Source organism: Bacillus rossius, chromosome 12 (assembly GCF_032445375.1).
Source record: "Bacillus rossius redtenbacheri isolate Brsri chromosome 12, Brsri_v3, whole genome shotgun sequence".
In the NCBI taxonomy this organism is placed as follows: Eukaryota; Metazoa; Arthropoda; class Insecta; order Phasmatodea; family Bacillidae; genus Bacillus; species Bacillus rossius.
The window spans coordinates 31,727,010-31,745,776 of NC_086339.1; the positions used below are offsets into that span (position 1 = coordinate 31,727,010).

General features: G+C 41.0%; 1 protein-coding gene across 1 annotated transcript in view; it reads right to left on the minus strand.

Moving 5' to 3' along the window:
• The window catches only part of LOC134537288 (whirlin-like), a 205,320-nt gene that overhangs the window by 29,963 nt on the left and 156,590 nt on the right, over positions 1–18,767 (minus strand). The window lies entirely within an intron of this gene.

Here is an 18,767-nt window from a genome sequence, read left to right on the forward strand (position 1 = left end):
GCTTTTTAAAACTTTCAAAAAATTAATAGGCAATTTTTTACTATTTTTAATGTAAACAAATATCCTATTATTATCATAGAGGACACCGTACAAACAGCAGTGCTTCCAAATTTATTCCAGTAAATGGAATAATATATTAAACCACAGTTTTTTTAATAGACTGAAAAAAGGTAAATGTTTACAACTACGAAAAAATTGCAGAGTCATCAAAAACTTTAAAGAAAACTGATCTATTTCCGCACAACCTACAGACACATACAGAATTAGAAAGGGTTTTATAAAGAAATTTTTTCATCATCAAATGTAATAACTGGAAGGTAATAAACTCAGCATGAATTTCACTCTTAAGAGTTAGTTACATCCCGTGTATTCCCAATTTTTTAGAAATGCTATCAAAAAGAAGGTGGATAGGATGTAATTTTGATTGTATACTAAGAATTAATATCGGGGCATAAGATGATGTGCATTAATAATAGACATACAAATACAAAATCATTTTTACCACATTCTAAAATTTCACACCTGAGGAGGTTGAAAGAGAATTAAGTCTGTTTCAAATAATAAAAATCCTATCTCCGAATCAAATCACTTTCAGTGTAAGAAATCTCTTATCAATATCAAATACACTGAAAAAAATTGTTTGCCCTTTTTTTCTCGAAATTAAAATGCGTATCTTTTAACTTTATAAAAATTCCACCGATTTTTTAAAAGTAAAATCTTGGGATTTAAAATAAAAGATAATGTCTCCAAAATGAATTAGGAAGCCCTGCATATTTGGGTTGAATATGTAACAGGGCTATTCCACGTACTGCATTAACACAAAAGGTAATTTTCATCCCGGAACAAGAAAATATTTCTTTACGTAATATGCATTAAAACCCATTCTTAAAGATAATGCATTGCTACGCGGCAGACTACAGCACGTAGTAGGTATGAAACGAGCGCTGTGGCATGGCTTGCATTTAAATTCTTTGGGGGAGAGAGGGTGGATAAATAAAGAGAGAAAGAGAGAAGGAGAGAGAAATCGAAATCTTCAGGTTTGTGGCTCGCGGTGGGACGAACGTAATGTCGCCGTATTATTGTTTTGTTTTTAATCTTGTTTGACTGTATTATTTCTGATGTACATTGAAAATCGGTTATATAGAATTATGTGTGGGATTTCACGCCCATATCCTTTGAAATGCGACTCCATCAACGTACCATTTCTTTACCTCACGCCGTCCAGTTGTTACAGAATAAGTAAAAATTGCTTCTATGTGTCTTCTTCAAATGTCGACAATAATATTTATTAATACATATTTGAAAGTTTATATAACATGATTGTTGCCTGTTTTAAATTTATTTGCACGCAACTCTTAGACTGAATATTGCTCTTCAGATTTTGGTTTTGTTTCTTCAATCAGTTAGACGGGGAAGGTTTTAGCCTACGTCCGCCAGGTAATGTTTTCGCTACGGTTAGTAGTGGTTTGTTTGCAGAAACGGCGGGCAGGCAAAAATCAAAAAAATTCCCAGGAATTCAATAAAGCTTGGGCCACGAGCGCAACCAGAATTCAGGATGACGTATTTCCTCGAGCAGTGCTGCAGAGGTTCGATCGGGCTGAAAACCTCATTTTTAATGATTCAAAAAATAATTGACTAAAAATAAAGAGTTTTAAGACAAATATGATATACTAACGGTTAATCCAAAACTGTAAAAAAAAATGACTTCATTGTTTTAGTACATACGAGGACTGACATAAATATTTGCCTTTAAGGGTGCTCAGGGCTTCAGGAAAAACAACGTGATTTGAAAACTACTCAACATATCCAAGTGGGTGTCTATTCACGAATAACATTTAAGAACTTACTAAGGGCAGATAAATAGTTTGGTTTCCGGATTAAGTTTGTAAACTGTATTTTTAGAAGAGCTATAACGGCTAAAAGGCGTGTTTCCAGAGTAAATTTTAGGCACAAGACAACAGGTGTAGGTTCTTAAAAGCACTTAAGCGACTTGCATTAACACCTTTTTCTTCATTTTCCCGCCATATAATGTTACGGTCACCGCTCAAGTTTTATAGTTATCCTATGCACGACGAGAAGACTGCGCGCCAGTTCAGAGCCTTGCGCTTAGAGGCGATACCGCGCTAGAAATACCAGCGAGCGTCGCTCTTGTCATCCCGCCTCACTAACACAGATACACGAGGCAGACCCCTTAAGGTCATTGAAAAAAACTTGAAATAAGTAATTTTTTTTTACTATAAACAAAATTGTAATAAATATTTTAATCTGGTTATAGTATAAATTTATGTAAAATCATGTACGAAAACAGAAATAATAGAAGGAAAATAATTTAGGATACCATCCTCTTAAGGGGGAAAGCGAGGGAACAACATTTAGGATCCAATATTTTCGCCGCAACTTGTGTTTGATTCAGTAAATGAAACTGTGCTATCACATCTAACGTGTTACGATAGGTTTTCCGAAGTGATTTGTTGAGTCTGGCCTACAGCTCGCTGAACTACTGTCGCCTGAGGCCATCGAAGAAGCGGAAGTCCTCAGACGCGCTGCTGCGGAAATGGGCGGTGCAGCGACGAGAACCTTCCAGAAACACGTGGACTTTTTTTTTATTCTTCTTTTCAGTACGACGTGACTCCCGACCACTGTCCTCACGTGCATATGAGAATGGGAGACAATGAATGGAATACCTTTCATTATGCAGGGCATAGGAATGAAGAAAAAATGAATAAATATTGTGCAACAGGGTGGGTGACCTATCTTCGAATCTTGGGAAGGGGAAACATCGGATATTTTTTTCGGGTAATACGAGATACCTCCCCCCATTCAATGGCAAGTCTAAAATGCTGAAAAAAAATAACTGCATCGTTAAAAGGGTACTTAAACGCATATCTCATATATTTAAAAGAGGTATTGACAAATTACCACTAGTCTTTAGGCGAAACACACAAACATTTCGTAGTATGTCCACTTCAGCTAAACTGAACTTTTTTTTTAAAAAAAATCTACTTCTGACAGTCATTTTAGCCAAAAATTTTACAAAATTCAATTCACACATAGCCTATTATATATTTTTTTAAATTGACGTCATATTAAAGTTTTGTATTACACACTATCTTGATTTTTTTTTCCGTCATTACTCTTGTTTAGAACTGTGTTACATCCCTTGTATTCGTTGTTCAGTCACAAATATCTCCAACAATCAGGAGCGTAGGAACCGGGGGGGACAGGGGGGACGTGTCCCCCTGAAATTTTTGGGTGGAGGGGACTGCCCCCCCCCCCAACTTTCTAGACCGTGATATGTTTATTTTATAATATTATTCTGGCCAACTTTATTTGTAATTTCTTCACTCATCAAATTTTATCTTAAGGAAACAATAATAATTTTAACATCGATGTATCCAATGGTTGGATACAAAAACTGCTTAAAAACGCGCTAATTTTGCACTTTTAAAATCAAAATTTTTCCGGTGGAGGACCCCCGGACCCTCCGTCTTAGTAAGAGGGGAATGGGTTTACATGACATCAAAATCATTATTTGCCCCCCCCCCCCCCAACTTTATGAACACAGCTACGCCAATGCAACATGTATTCAGTTGGTGCGACGTGAAACACAGGGCCTACAGTTGTTGGGAATGGAGGGGGCCCTCCACACGTGACCACCCCTACTGCGCCCCTCGCTGCTGTTGTGCCCATGATGTAAAGAAGAGGAGGTGAAACCGTCCGGCCGCCCAAACGCGTCCTCCACTGCGCACTACGTCACCTAGGTCGCACCGCCCGGTCTACACGCAGCGCGCTTACGGGAATACGACGCACAGACAGTTCATTTACAATCGTTTGAATAGTGAGTTACCACGAAGCGTAAAAATACTTTGCTATGTACATTGTATAACATGCATTTAGAACATACAGTTTAAATAAATGTATTAGCATCCAAACACGGGGTTTATATTAATAATAAAATCAACGAAGCAATATTTTTCTGCTGTTTCATCACTTCAAAATGTTGATTGGGTCTTGTAAACACAGAATGGTGATGGTAATTGGAATTAATATAGGTACTTTGAAAATTTTCATTATAGGGCCTAAGGGGGTGTCCGGGGGCTCTCCCCCCGGTAGAAAAAAAATTTTATTCTAAGGATCAAAATAGTGCTATTTAAGCATCTTTCGTACATAAAAATAGAATGTACTACTAGCAGAAATTTTAACTTTTTTTTATAACATATTTACTTAAGGCTCATCATCACAAAACAGTGTTCACGTTTCAGTTTTCGCCTCGTAGAATTCATTTTAAAGGCAATTTGTTGAATTTTCCCACTGCACAGAGTACATAAATTACAAGCACCTTCAAATTTATTTTTAGATATCATCAAGTTATCTAGAGCTGTAGAAAAGGCAAAGATTGAAATTAAAGATGGAAAAAAGCTTTTCGCAATAACACTCATATCATTTTATTTAGGAAAGTCGAAATTTTACTTTGGTATTAAAAATTAAAAAAGTCAATATTTTAATTGTTTTACTGTCAGACTCCCCTTAAGAATAAGTTTAAAATGCGAACCCCACAGAATAGGCGAGTGAAGATGCTAAAAAATAACTGCAAATCTGCTTGATAAATTCTTGTTCAATGACTTGTAGATTCAAAGAAATTTTTTTATGACCGATGGAATAATCACGAGCGACGAGCGGAAAAAAATAATGTACCGACGTACTAAACTTTAATATTAAATAGGTATATTAGATATGGTTTTCGGGATCATGTAAAAAATTCGTCTCAGTCTAAACTGTTCAAAAGTAATACCTGAGTTAAATGAATCCAACTCTACTTTAGGATCTTTGTGTTCACAGGCATTACAGCCTAATGCGCACTGCTTTTTAGGCGGTGGTTGTGATGAACTGCAGGACTGTGCAGAACGGTTGTTGAAGAAAAATTTGATGCTTTTCTGAGTCATTGTACGCTGCAAAAATTAAAATACTGTTATAAATTTTTTCCTTAAACCCTAAATGTTTTTCATCACTGCCATTCCACACTACTCACTCACGATACTACAGATAAATAAGTTTATTTTAAACAGTTCTGTAGTATGGCTCACAAAGTTTCTTGGACTTAAAAGCAAGACGTACAGCTGTTGAATGATGACATGTGGAAAGCGCTCTGCACGTCAGATCGTTAGCGTTAGGTAGAAACGAGGCGGGGTGAATGCAAGGGTCTGAAGGTCAGGTAGACAAGGGTGGACAAAAACGGAGCGTAAGCTACTGCAACGAGCGGCAACATTTACTGGTCTTATATCCCACAATAATATTTCCGCTATTAGCACTGTGAAACGTGAATATTTAGAAGAAAACAAGAACAGTTGCCGTATTTATTGTGCTTGTACACTTATCGAAAAGTCTTAATTTATTTTAAGAATAAAGTAGCGCACAGACAAGAAAATCCCACAAAACCACTTAGCATTGCAATGAAGACAATGCCTCTTGTTCATCTGATGCAATGGCCGGGCAAAACCATCACTTTGCCCGGCCATGAAATGTTATGGCCGGGCAGTCGCCTGGATCGCCCCCGCCCCCCCCCCCCCCCCCCCCCCCCCACCGGTTCCTACGCGCCTGTTCGCACGAGACGCAGATGAAATGGATGGGAAGCGCTTGGAAGAAGAGCGCTGCCTACAACCAAGGTGACGTAGCGAGGGAGCGCGTGGAGGGGGAAAACCTGCGCACGGTTTCACCTCCTCTTCTTTACATCATGGTTGGGCCCTGCTTCCCGGGGGTCGAGGCTGTTGCAGGCGGCAGGTGTTTCAACCCGCGTCACTTCCACACCCCTCGCCACCATCACTCTCCAACCCCTCTCACGTGCGCCGGAACCACTAACTGATTTCGCCGTGCCTATTATTACCACAATCAATACTGAGGCAAAGTGGCTACTAGATTACACCAGCGACGGCTCACTTAGCCGGCCATTAGCGCAACGCGCTTTATCTCCGCTCACGCTTCCCCCCTCAGCCCCTTCGCAGACTTTCCCCCCCTCCATTCCACAAGAACTCCTTCAACGACTTTTCACGCTCTTGGCTCGAGTGGCGATAAAGTGGCCACGATCGAGCTCCTCATCTCACGCTTCGGCCAAACAAAGAGGTCTTAGCAAATGACCACCAGTCCTTCAGGCGAAACACAACACAATTCCGTACTGTGTCCACTCCAGCCAGACTTAACATTTCTTTCAAAATATACTTCTGATAGATATCTCAGCCAACAATCAACATAATTAAATTAAAACTTAGCTTATTATAAACATTATTTTTTTTTTTAAATCTACGTCATATTAAGGCTTAGTCTCACATGCATTGTTGATTTTTTTCCCTCCAAATATTTAATATTTAATTTTTTTAACTTCAACTTGCTACATACCTTGCATTTTTTGTTCCGTCACAAATATTTTCTAACATATATTCCGTAAGTTTTAATATAGTGGATTTAAAAGGTGACGTAAGTCTTCGTAATTATTATCACTCGCGCGCCTTTTTACACTAATGATATTGCACTAAGTGAATATCTGTTGAAAATACTTCTCACATAACAACAAATGAAAGTGATGTTTCGAACTAAGATTTTAAAAACATCCCTTAAATAAAATTTAAAAAAAAACCAAAAATTATGACCAAAATCAACATGGCGTGTGAGACCTAGAATAAAGACAGTGAATCGCATTTCATGTTGCTTCATTGGCCAGGAGAAAACACGTAGGTCTATACCAACAGTTCAAAAGTTTCAAGATTAAGTGGAATGCACTTAAAGACCTCCGTGATTGAGGTCACTGGGAAGCCACTCTTTGGGCCATCATGCTACAGATGTGAATCCCAGATGAGCAATGGACATCATTAATTACCATCAGATCACGGACCTGCTGTGATCTGCTTCGCGCATCCAGTTTTTTTTATACATCCCCATAGTTTTACCCATGGAGTAGGAAATCGTCAGGAGACGACATGCTGTCCGGAGCGAACGCAGAATTTCATTTCGTGTAGGAGGGAGGGGACAATATTCATAAACACTTTGCCCGCTGTTTTACTTTGAATTTTTTCCCCCCTTGTGTTGGTACCAGTGCTTTGATACGGCGGTCTACACCCGGAACACTCTCGCACTGCTCATTATACATGCCCTCCCTCGTGTGTACGCTACTGCCGTTGCAAAAGCCGTTTGCCATGGAGACGCAGACATCAACAATTCAAAGGCCCGTTAGTAGTACATAATTATATGTATTTACTGCTACTGGAATTGGTGTGAGGAGCGAGAAGACGGTCTGCCATCTTGGATTGTGACGTCACGCCGGCCATCTTGAATGACTACAGCCTTGACATTCCAAAATTTGGCAAAAATTACTACAAATGACTCAATAATTGCGACAATTAGCCAAAAATTCCCCAAACTTTCCAGTTTTTAGGTGGAAAAAAAAAATCCCACAAAATTCTTTTGAAAGCTTGAAAATTCAAAAATTCCATTTTAGAAGGGGGAAAAAAAACCTGTAAAAAATTCTTTAATTCAAAATTTGAAATGCCTCGATATATTGTTGCATTTAAAAGAACGGAAATTCCTCAAAGCGCCAAAACTTCCCGTCGACTAGCCGCCCTAAGCCCCGAAGTCATGACTTCGACCAATAGGATTTCATAGCAGCCATTTTGAATTATGCCGTAATCGTTGAAATTATCGTTACGGTTGCCATCTTGAAAATTCATAATTATATTCCAGATAATTGGGTAAAATTTTAAAAATTACAAAAAAGTATATAATAAAATATTAGTAAAAACCTTCCGCCATCTTAGATTATGTCATCACGTCCATCTTTTAAATATCTGTAATTACAATGCTAGAAAATCGGGAAAAAAATTAATACAATTTTAATAAAATTTTAATTAAGAAAACCAAATTACAGTGTTGAGCTCAGAGTCTTCGGTTCGATCTCGGTGAGGGCAAAAAAAAAGGCAAATGATTCTTCCTCTATGGAAACCACAGGCAGACTGATCTCCCAACACAAATGCCAAAGCAGATATTACGCCAGCCAGTATGACGTCACGTCCACCATCTTGGAACCACCACATTGTACTCGTCTGCTGGAGGCCGCCATCTTGGCTTATCACATCACGCCGCAATAATGTTTACGTCTGCTGGATACCGAAATCTTAGATTATATATACTAGGTGCCATCTTGTCGGTCGTCTTGGCCACCATCTTGGAAATTCGTAATTTTAAAACTATATCCGGGAAAAATTCCAAAATTCATCAAAAATCTCTCATTAATGTACTGATTAATTTGATCTCTTCATGTTATTGGTTAGAGACTTGATGGATGCAAAATATTTTATTTAATGTAAAAAAAACAGATATTAATTTGAATAAATTTAAATTCCTCTAGTAACAATGTATATTAAGCCAATAATCACATATTGATCGCCATCTTGTAAACTGTAATTATTAAGCTATAAATTCGGAAAAAAATTCCAAAATCCGTCAAAAAATCACTCATTGATTTAGTGATTGATTCGAACGATTCGTGTCCTTGGTTCGATTCTTCGTCGATCCAAAAATAACGTTATTCTAGGTAAAAAAAAAAAAAACCTACTTAATAAAACATGGTGAAAATCATAAAAGTGGCTTACATTTCTCATCTACCATTCTCCAGTAAGCCGATGATGACATATTGGCCGCTATCTTGGAAATTTGTAATAATAAATCTAAAAAAATGGAAAAAAATTCTAAAAAATTTTACCTACTAATGTAATGAATGATTCAATTCTTTTCATTACTTGATTCCTTCCTTGGTCATCGTCAGCATACATGTGTCAGTACTGTGGCAATTCGTTGACTAAAACCAATAATGCTAGACGTCATGGTTGTTACTAGAGGAATTTAAGCCTCTTTAGGACTCTCCACCACACTTAAAAAAATTAATTTTTTCAAACGATATATTTTCGCATCGATTAAGTATCGAACCAAGGAAATGAATTAATATAATCAATCAGTAGCGAGCGTCGCGCTTATCATCCCGCCTCACTAACACAGACATACCTATGACGAGGCGGGCCCCTTAATAGTATCTATTCTTTTTATCAGAGCTCAACTCGAACTTGTGCAGTATTCGCTTGTACGCTCTAGTACTGTTTCGTCGTTTACCGTGCCAAACTCCTAAGTGCACTTCAAGGAGGTAAAACTTTAGAGAGATGGTGTGTGCAATCTTTACCATGTTAATAATTGAAGTCAAAATAAGAACGAATGCAGCATACCCCTCTCCCTTCTCCACCTCTTTTTCTTCCAGTTAGAATTTTCTTTTTTCGTGTTTAAATATCTTAGCCTTCGTACACGGCATTTCGTAGGAGTAATTTCGTGAATGGGACGGAATTCTCATGAAACAAAAATGTGTAACCACGGTGCTGCCATCTGTGGCGTATTGCACGAGCCAAAGTTCATATAGACAAAAGGAAGCTTTGAAGTAATAACTATTTAATAAATTTGAACCAGATTGACAGTATTTTAATGGCATTCCTTGTCGAAAATCAGGGCAAAATCCGGGGTTTAGTATTTTTTTTCTGGTCATTTTCGCTCGTATCAGATCCGTTTCAATATAAAGTTTAACCTTTCGCTGCGAAAATCGAATAATTCTATAGTCAACGTAGTTTCTCCGGAAGCGAATTCTAGCGGCGGGTGCGGAAACTACGTGTGATACGCGTTAAGAAATGTAGTTGAAAACACAATGTGCGTATATTTATCACGTGTTATGCGTTAAACTTAGTGCACGAATTTCGCATTATAAGTGTATTTGCAACATGAGAACACATGACTTTGCTATTTACGTAGCACATATCTGTCGAGTACTAAAATACTCGCTCGTATCTTTTTTTCGTTTACAGTGAAGTAAACACCAATTCCTTGATGATGCGTTCACAACACAATTTTTTTTCCCACCAATCCTCACTTTTTAGTGGCATTTTTACGATTCACTGTGGGGATTTCTTTTGAAGCTATTTTAAAAGTTTCTAGCTTCATCCTTTATACAGTTACGGGTTGTTTTTCTAACCAATCGCTAACCAGATTAACTTCTACTTCACAACTCGGCGTGAGGGGTCACGGTATATAACTCCGGGTAAGGAATGGACTAGTGCGTGTGGTGTTTTTAAATATGTGTCAAGTTTAATTGGTGGCCTACTCTCCGACTAAACTTACCGCATAAATATCTAAGCGTTAGTAAGCCCAATTAAATAATTAAAATACTCGTATGTTATCTTCGAGTGGAGACGTTGTTCCAAAAGTTATTTGCAAAACATAAATATACGTGAAGAAGAGTATTTTTGGTGAATAAGGAAAAACGTGTCACCGTGATTAATTATGCTCACTCCTGTTTGAGATTCAGCAGATGCACTATAAATTCGGAATATTAAAAAAAAGGCAGGTACGTAGCAGTTTTAATGCTTCAATACTCGGTGTAACAAGCGAAGTTGGTTATTTTAGTTTCCTGTCATTATCTACTATTAACTCTTTATTATTTAATTTAAATCCAACAGTTATCTTCCATTTTTGTTGGTTAAAAATAAACTCCTCGGCAGATATTTACTAAACCTTTATTTTGAGCTGTAAAAGTTCATGTATAATTTATTATGGATATTTAGTCGCTAGTAGATAATATTAAAATATCTGATGAGAAGACCAACAAAACATAAAGCGCAAGATTAATTTAAAAACAAAGCTCTGAATTAATATTAATAACAAGGAAATAAAATAACCAAAATTTCGTGTGAGACCAAACATCTAAAATAATTGGTATTTTAATTGCTACAGTTATAAGATTTTTTTTTTTTGCGTCAGTTTTTCAATTTATATTGTGTCTTCTATCGTATTTGTACAGGAGCGCTCACATAAATTCATTTCGGGTATAGAGGGAGCGAATGGGCAGAGGGGAGGGTGAGGGATAGAACCACTCTACCCGCTGTTTGCTTTCAAATTCTTTCCTTTTGTTGGAGGGAATGATAGATTTTTTTTTTAGGATTTTGGAGAAAAGGGGGAATGCATCCCATCCATCTCTACCCATGTGTATGTACCTGTATGTGTAGGTAAAGATCATTTTCATATGTAGTAAAATATATTTTTATTTTGTAAATATTATTCAAAATAAAATTCAAAAACAATTTTTAAAAAGCATAATATTATGAAATTATCAAAAGATAAAGAATAAGTTACTTTGGCTTATGACTTTAAAAGATTTAACCATAACAAAAATACAATTTTCTTGGAATTTATATCAAATTTGAATATTTGCACCACAATGAATGCGTTAAAAATATTTGAAAAGTATGAACCTACAGTTAACTTGCAAATTTTTTACAAATATGAATACTTGCAACACGATAAGTTCAACGGCACAATTAAGTATTATAGCATAAAATTTACCTGCGCTATTCACAGTTAAAATTTTAGCAAAATCTAAGTGGATAAAATAATCATTTAAAATAAGATCAGCTTCCATTAGACAAATTAATTTAAAACAAAAAAAAATTGAATATATGAAATTCACATATTTACATTAGTACGAAACTTTTTAGCTAAACCATAATTTTCTGCAATAAGATACTCATCAAATGGTAGCGTACAATATTAAAACTATGGATTAAAAATTAATGTTTGCTTTATATAGTCCACTAAATACTTGACTATGAAAAAATTTGTGAAGAAATTTCTTAGAAAAGATTTTAATCAAACTTTAGTTTGCTGTAACAACTCTCGTTATTTACAAAGACTTTAGAACACGGATAGGTCTTAATTGAATTCCTTCGGTTGGTACGGAGATGTTTCATAAAATAGTCTAAAAAACTATTGCAAAAACTACTTACACAAAGTTGTCGTAAAATAATGCTCAAAAAGTAAGAAGATAACACGCAGTTCTCTATTAATTATTAAACAATATCTTGAAATAGATAAAATATCTAACAAGTATAATACGAAAAATACCATACCAAAAACTTAAATATTTTTTGCATACACATAGATACACGATTTTAGAGTGTTAAAGTAGGATCGAACAATACATGGAGGGTTAGTCTCATCTTATAAGGTCGTATATAGAAAGAAAAAAAAGCGGGGGGGGGGGGGGGGGGTAGGTATTTTCGGAATCGAACCTCTTTCATTGGGTAGGAGTGTATAACGACTTTCTACAGATGACGCAGCTGTTAACTCGCTTGACCTCTTGTCCTCTTGTACAAGCCATTATTCTCTTCCACACATCAAGCAGGCTACTTCGAAGCGACGAGGATGTTGGCCTCATGATCCAACCTCCATCCAACTTAAGGGTCAGTAGGGGTTGCGCTTGATCTTGCACCGTCAAGGATGACTGTGAAAGTCGACCAACACGCTTCACAAAACCGCTTTTCCGCCTCTGTGGTCGACGCGCGAAGACTATAGATTTTACGCGACGATATTTTTGTTGTGTAACATCTTAGACGGCATTTGGTAGGGGTACGTTCGTGAATGGAACGGAAGTTGCATGCAACGAAAGAGTGTAATCACGGCGTTGCCATCTGCGGCGCACGGCGCGAACCAAAGTTCACAAAGCCAAAGGCAAACTTTATAGTAAATATTTTTTAGTAAATTTTAAGAATATGGACAGTATTTAAATAAAATTACTTGTTGAAAATCAGGCCCAAAGCCGGGGATGAGTATTTTTTTAAAGTTTTTTTTCACATTCATTGCAGTCATTTCATTATACAGTTTAAAATTTCGCTCTGCAAATCGAATGATTCAATAGTCAACGTAGCTGTCCTGGCAGCGAATTTTAGCGGTCGGTGCGGAAATTACGTGTGATTCGCGTCACGAAATGTAGTAGAAAACACAATTTGCGTATATATAGATAAAATTATATATATATATATATATATCACGCTGGGCATTATTTTAAGAAATTGTACGTTAAATTTCGTGTCCGAGTTTCGTATTATAAGTTTATTTGCAACATGGGAACACTTATATTTGCTCGTTACCAAGGTTAGAGGTTACACATTTCTAGTGAGTACTGAAAGACTATCCGCGAAAGGGATGTCTCAAACAGGCATCGTTTCAGTTGTGTAAATCAGAAATGCCTGAAGCGACTTAAAGCACGGGTTCTTCAGCAAATCACAAGCTGTTTTCTCATTGTCTCCTTGGCTCGAAGGATCCTTGAAAAGCGCACTTTAAAGGATGTCAGCCCATTTCTGTTGTCCTTCCGAATATCTGCAAGGATCCTCGCGGAATCGCCGATGAGGGGAAAAGTCGCTCACGTCCTTTCATACACCTTTGTGACCTTTGAAGGGTTTGTGACGCTATCGTTCAGTAGAAATGTAACGATAGTGGGTTGCTTAGCCAGCCAACAGCTATCCACGCCATTTAATGTTCATCTATTACTGTAAAATGAATAACCGGAATGTGTGACATTCCAGAATTGCCTGAAAATATAGTATGAATAATTTTTTGATGTAATCAAACGACTGCCGAAAAAAAAGGTATTTCCTTGTTGATAGATAAATTTGTGTAAGAGTCAAAATAATTGGGATATCCATTCAGGCTAGTTTCTCACTGAGGGTAACCTTGAAATCCAGAGTATCCTTTGGTCTTTGAATATATATACTGTATAGAAGTCGCGAGTGGATAGGATTTACTCTACGTTTTTCAGAAGCTTATGATGAGCAGCTTGGGAACTTCACCGCTGCAGTGCGCTGCCGTAACGCCCTGTATCGTCTTAGTTGTTATTTACACGTTAGAGAGCAGCATTGTCGCCCGCTTTCATTCCCCGCACCCCTCATCCATCATTCACTGCAGCTCAATGTCGTTCAACAAGAGGGGGAAGGGATGTTTGAAGAGTTTGACACTTGTCCGCTAGGGACCACCACAAGTCGATGCCCTAGAGATGTGTGGCGATTGCGGCGGTGAATTAACCAACTACCTCAAAACCGTATTAGAAATTTAACCTGGGCTGGCGACTTCTATACAGTATATATATTCAAAGCTTTGGTTAAGGCTGCATCCCTCAAGGACACATAATTGCTATTAGGAAGCAGCTCTTGCGAGTGAACCACAAACGGTGTGAATGATGCTGAGCCACACAGAGCTGGGCCAAAGTCATTCAGCCACCCAGGGCCCCGCCCCTTCCGTGGTCTCCCGCAGACACTGTTCAGTTTTATTTGCCTTGTCTGTCTAGTTTTCTGTAAAAAAAAAAGCACATGGGCAGTAATGGGAAATAATTAAAATTCTCACCAGCATGCAATTTAAAGCGCTGGTCAATGCTTTTCGATTTCAAATGAGTTTTCATGATTTCGTGTCAGAGAAACCTTCGAAGATTGTGTTGCCTCGTGTGATGCGATTTCATCAGAGTTTTATCTTAAAATATTTTTGTAAAATAACCCGAGAATAGTTTAGTCAGGAAAGGATATCAAAATCTAAGATAAATAAGCAAAAGCATTGCCAAAATTGGTTGGCTTAAAATTTTTTTCCAAAGAATTTATTTCCCCCCCCCCTCCCCCTCAAATTTTCTGGGTTTTTCCCTCTTCGGACTCTTCCTCGGTAGGGCCCCTCTCCAGGATATCAGGGTCCCACAAAAGAAAATGGCCCAGGGCCCCGCCAAGTCTAGGCCTGGGCCGAGCCCCAAGGCTGTCAGTATCATGTTAGTTAAGAGCATTGAATCCAAGACAGTTAGTAGACAGTTAGCAGTTGTCACTCTTTCCCCCATTGAGCTTCCCACGACGACAGATCGTCGTACACCAGTTTCATCTTTTGAGTCCGTCACTGCAGATTCACCGTAAAGTGATCTGGAAGATCTGTAAATAATATCACAGCTCCTTTTTGTATGGTTCTCACGCTGAACCGAGATAACATCATGCTTCGATTTTACAGTCCAAAAAATACGTCATGTGTATGAAAATCAAAACAGTTGTGTACTTCTTTGATACTTTCGAAAAGAGTCCGATTAATATTAGGTAAAACCGATTATTTTTAAGTCAATCTTCAGTTTGAAGGATTTATGTTCACAGAATTCAAACATAAAATATTTAGTTAATCAAAAATATGGTACTTACGTAGTAATCAAATCATTTGACACTTGTGGGTAAACTGCAATTGTTCGATGTTCAAAATTTTTTTTTACCAATTATTGCACATTCCTTAGATTGATTCCCGAAGGAAAAAAAAACACTAAATAAAGTAATGCAGACGCTTTAAATAAAATTAAAATTTAAAATTTTTGATGATATTGAGAAATATTTTAGACAAAGTCGTCCGTGATATCACCCAGCTCAAAGGGCCTACGGCCTCAAGGGCCTATGATAATGCATGGACAAGCATACAAACACTATCGATTTGAAATAATTTTTCAAACATTTCCTGCAGTGGCGAACAAACAAATTTGCCAATCTATGCTAAGAATTAGATTTATTTGTTTGATTATAATCTGAGGGGTGAGATGGTCACAGTTTTAAAAAAATCATTCTATTATTCACAAATATTATCGTGAATGTTTATAATTAGCCATCGGCTATTACGTTAAAAGTATTAAAACATCAATTTATTGCTCATTATTTATGTAAATATATTTTAAGCTTGAATTTGAAATAAGAAAGGCCATATTCATCTTTAAATCAATTCTCTTCTCCAGAGTTTATGGATTAAATAGAAATTGTTTATTTATCGTAAATATGAATTGTTTATGTTGATGTTATGGAGTTAGATAGCTTACATAGAGCTAATTAGTGATCTGCGAGAACAATCTGTGGAGGGGAGTGAAAACTCAAGTGTTTACAAACGAACCTTCAGATATTTCGTAGCTGTATTCATGAATTACACGCGTACAGTACATCGAAGCCAAGCAAGCAAGCGGCTGATGTCCGCACAGATTATCCTCGCAGGCTCTAAACACTACCACACTCACACTTAACGTCTAGTGCAAAACTACGTGCTACATTGCTAAGAGGACCTAAGTCGTTGGTTGGTCGGGTTGTTTCAGTGGGGGGGGGGGGGGGGGGGAGGTGTAGTTACCAGTCCGACGACGTACACTCACGTGACGTTACCCGCGCCTACCGGCGATCGCAGCGCGCAGAGTGAGCAGCGGGCAACATCGAAAGCTCGGTGGCAAGACGGTGTGCAGTGATCAAGTGCCAGCTGTGTGTTCGGTGAGGCGCGAAGAGAGATTGAGAGAAAAAGAGAGAGAGAGAAAGAAAAGAGAAAAAAGAGAAAGAGAGAAAGATAGAGAGAAATGCCTATGATTAGTCGGCAAGATGGAGAGGGTACTTACCGGCCCGGGGAGGTCGTGGAGATTGGACATGAGGAGAGCGTGGTTACTCTCCGGACCCTGTATGCCTCCTTTCCTCTGGTCATGGAAAAAAAAGTTAACATTCACGTTAAATCACCTTCTAACTAACGGCATAAGGTTAAATAGTGTATCTAACTATCGATATGTTAATAAATAAATAACACCCAAAATATTTAATTTTTATAATTGTTTCTTCAAGAAAAGATTTTTATTAGTGGTGGGTGAATTAACTTATTTTTTTCATTTCAAATCTCGTATTATATTAAAGTTAGTTGGCTTCTGGGTTGTAGCCGTGTCCTTGGCCGATAATTCACCGACGTTTCGGTCGACATTTTAGTCGCCATCATCAGGGAGCAGTTACCTACTGAGGTACATACCAGTTCTCCTGTCTTTATATACTCTCGCCTGAGGGGAAGGTGCTTCAGACGAGAGTATATAAAGGCAGGATAACTGGTAAGAATCTCAGTAGGTAACTGCTCCTTGATGATGGCGACTGCAATTTCGACCGAAACGTCGGTGAATTATCGGCCGAGGACACGGCTACAACCCAGAATCCAAGCTACTACAGACAATGGCCGTGAAAGCCTGCTAGCACTCGCATTAGATTCTTTAAATAGTGCAACGAATTTGCGACTAGATCTCAAGAGTCGTGATTATATATGAGCAGAAAAACAGAAATACAATTTTGAACAAAATTTCTACATATTAAAAAAATATTCAAAATAAAGCGGCGGCAAAGGGAGGCAGGGAGGCAGGGAGGCAGGGAGGCAGGGAAACAGGGAAACAGGGAGGCAGGGAGGCAGGAAACAGGGAGGCAGGGAGGCAGAGAGGCAGAGAGGCAGGGAGGCAGAGAGGCAGGGAGGCAGGGAGGCAGGGAGGCAGGGAGGAAGGGAGGCAGGGAGGCAGGAATGCAGGGAGGCAGGGAGGCAGGGAGGCAGGGTGGCAGGGAGGCAGAAAGGCAGGGAGGCAGGGAGGCAGGGAGGCAGGGAGGCAGGGAGGCAGGGTGGCAGGGAGGCAGAGAGGCAGGGAGGCAGGGAGGCAGGGAGGCAGGGAGGCAGGGAGGCAGGGAGGCAGGGAGGCAGGGAGGCAGGGTGGCAGGGAGGCAGAGAGGTAGGGAGGAAGGGAGGCAGGGAGGCAGGGAGGCAGGGAGGCAGGAATGCAGGGAGGCAGGGAGGCAGGGAGGCAGGGAGGCAGGGAGGCAGGGAGGCAGGGAGGCAGGGTGGCAGGGAGGCAGAGAGGCAGGGAGGCAGGGAGGCAGGGAGGCAGGGTGGCAGGGAGGCAGAGAGGCAGGGAGGAAGGGAGGCAGGGAGGGAGGCAGGGAGGCAGGGAGGCAGGGCGGCAGGGAGGCAGGGAGGCAGGGCGGCAGGGAGGCAGGGTGGCAGGGAGGCAGGGGGCAGGGGGGCAGGGAGTGAGGGAGACAGGGAGGCAGGGCGGCAGGTAGGCAGGGAGGCAGAGAGGCAGGGAGGCAGGGTGGCAGGGAGGCAGAGAGGCAGGGAGGCAGGGAGGCAGGGCGGCAGGGAGGCAGGGTGGCAGGGAGGCAGGGGGCAGGGGGGCAGGGAGTGAGGGAGGCAGGGAGGCAGGGTGGCAGGGAGGCAGAGAGGCAGGGAGGCAGGGAGGCAGGGAGGCAGGGCGGCAGGGAGGCAGGGAGGCAGGGCGGCAGGGAGGCAGGGAGGCAGGGCGGCAGGGAGGCAGGGAGGCAGGGAGGCAGGGAGGCAGGGAGGCAGGGCGGCAGGGAGGCAGGGCGGCAGGGAGGCAGGGCGACAGGGAGGCAGAAAGGCAGGGAGGCAGGGAGGCAGGGAGGCAGGGCGGCAGGGAGGCAGAGAGGCAGGGAGGCAGGGAGGCAGGGAGGCAGGGAGGCAGGGCGGCAGGGAGGCAGGGAGGCAGGGCGGCAGGGAGGCAGGGAGGCAGGGCGGCAGGGAGGCAGAGAGGCAGGGTGGCAGGGAGGCAGGGTGGCAGGGAGGCAGGGTGGCAGGGAGGCAGAGAGGCAGGGAGGCAGGGAGGCAGGGCGGCAGGGAGGCAGGGTGGCAGGGCGGCAGGGAGGCAGGGTGGCAGGGAGGCAGGGAGGCAGGGAGGCAGGGAGGCAGGGCGGCAGGGAGGCAGAGAGGCAGGGTGGCAGGGGGGCAGGGAGTGAGGGAGGCAGGGAGGCAGGGCGGCAGGTAGGCAGGGAGTGAGGGAGGCAGGGAGGCAGGGAGGCAGGGTGACAGGGAGGCAGAGAGGCAGGGAGGCAGGGAGGCAGGGCGGCAGGGAGGCAGGGTGGCAGGGGGGCAGGGAGTGAGGGAGGCAGGGAGGCAGGGCGGCAGGTAGGCAGGGAGTGAGGGAGGCAGGGAGGCAGGGAGGCAGGGAGGCAGGGAGGCAGGTTGGCAGGGAGGCAGGGAGGCAGGGCGGCAGGGATGCAGGGTGGCAGGGTGGCAGGGGGCAGGGGGGCAGGGAGTGAGGGAGGCAGGGAGGCAGGGCGGCAGGTAGGCAGGGA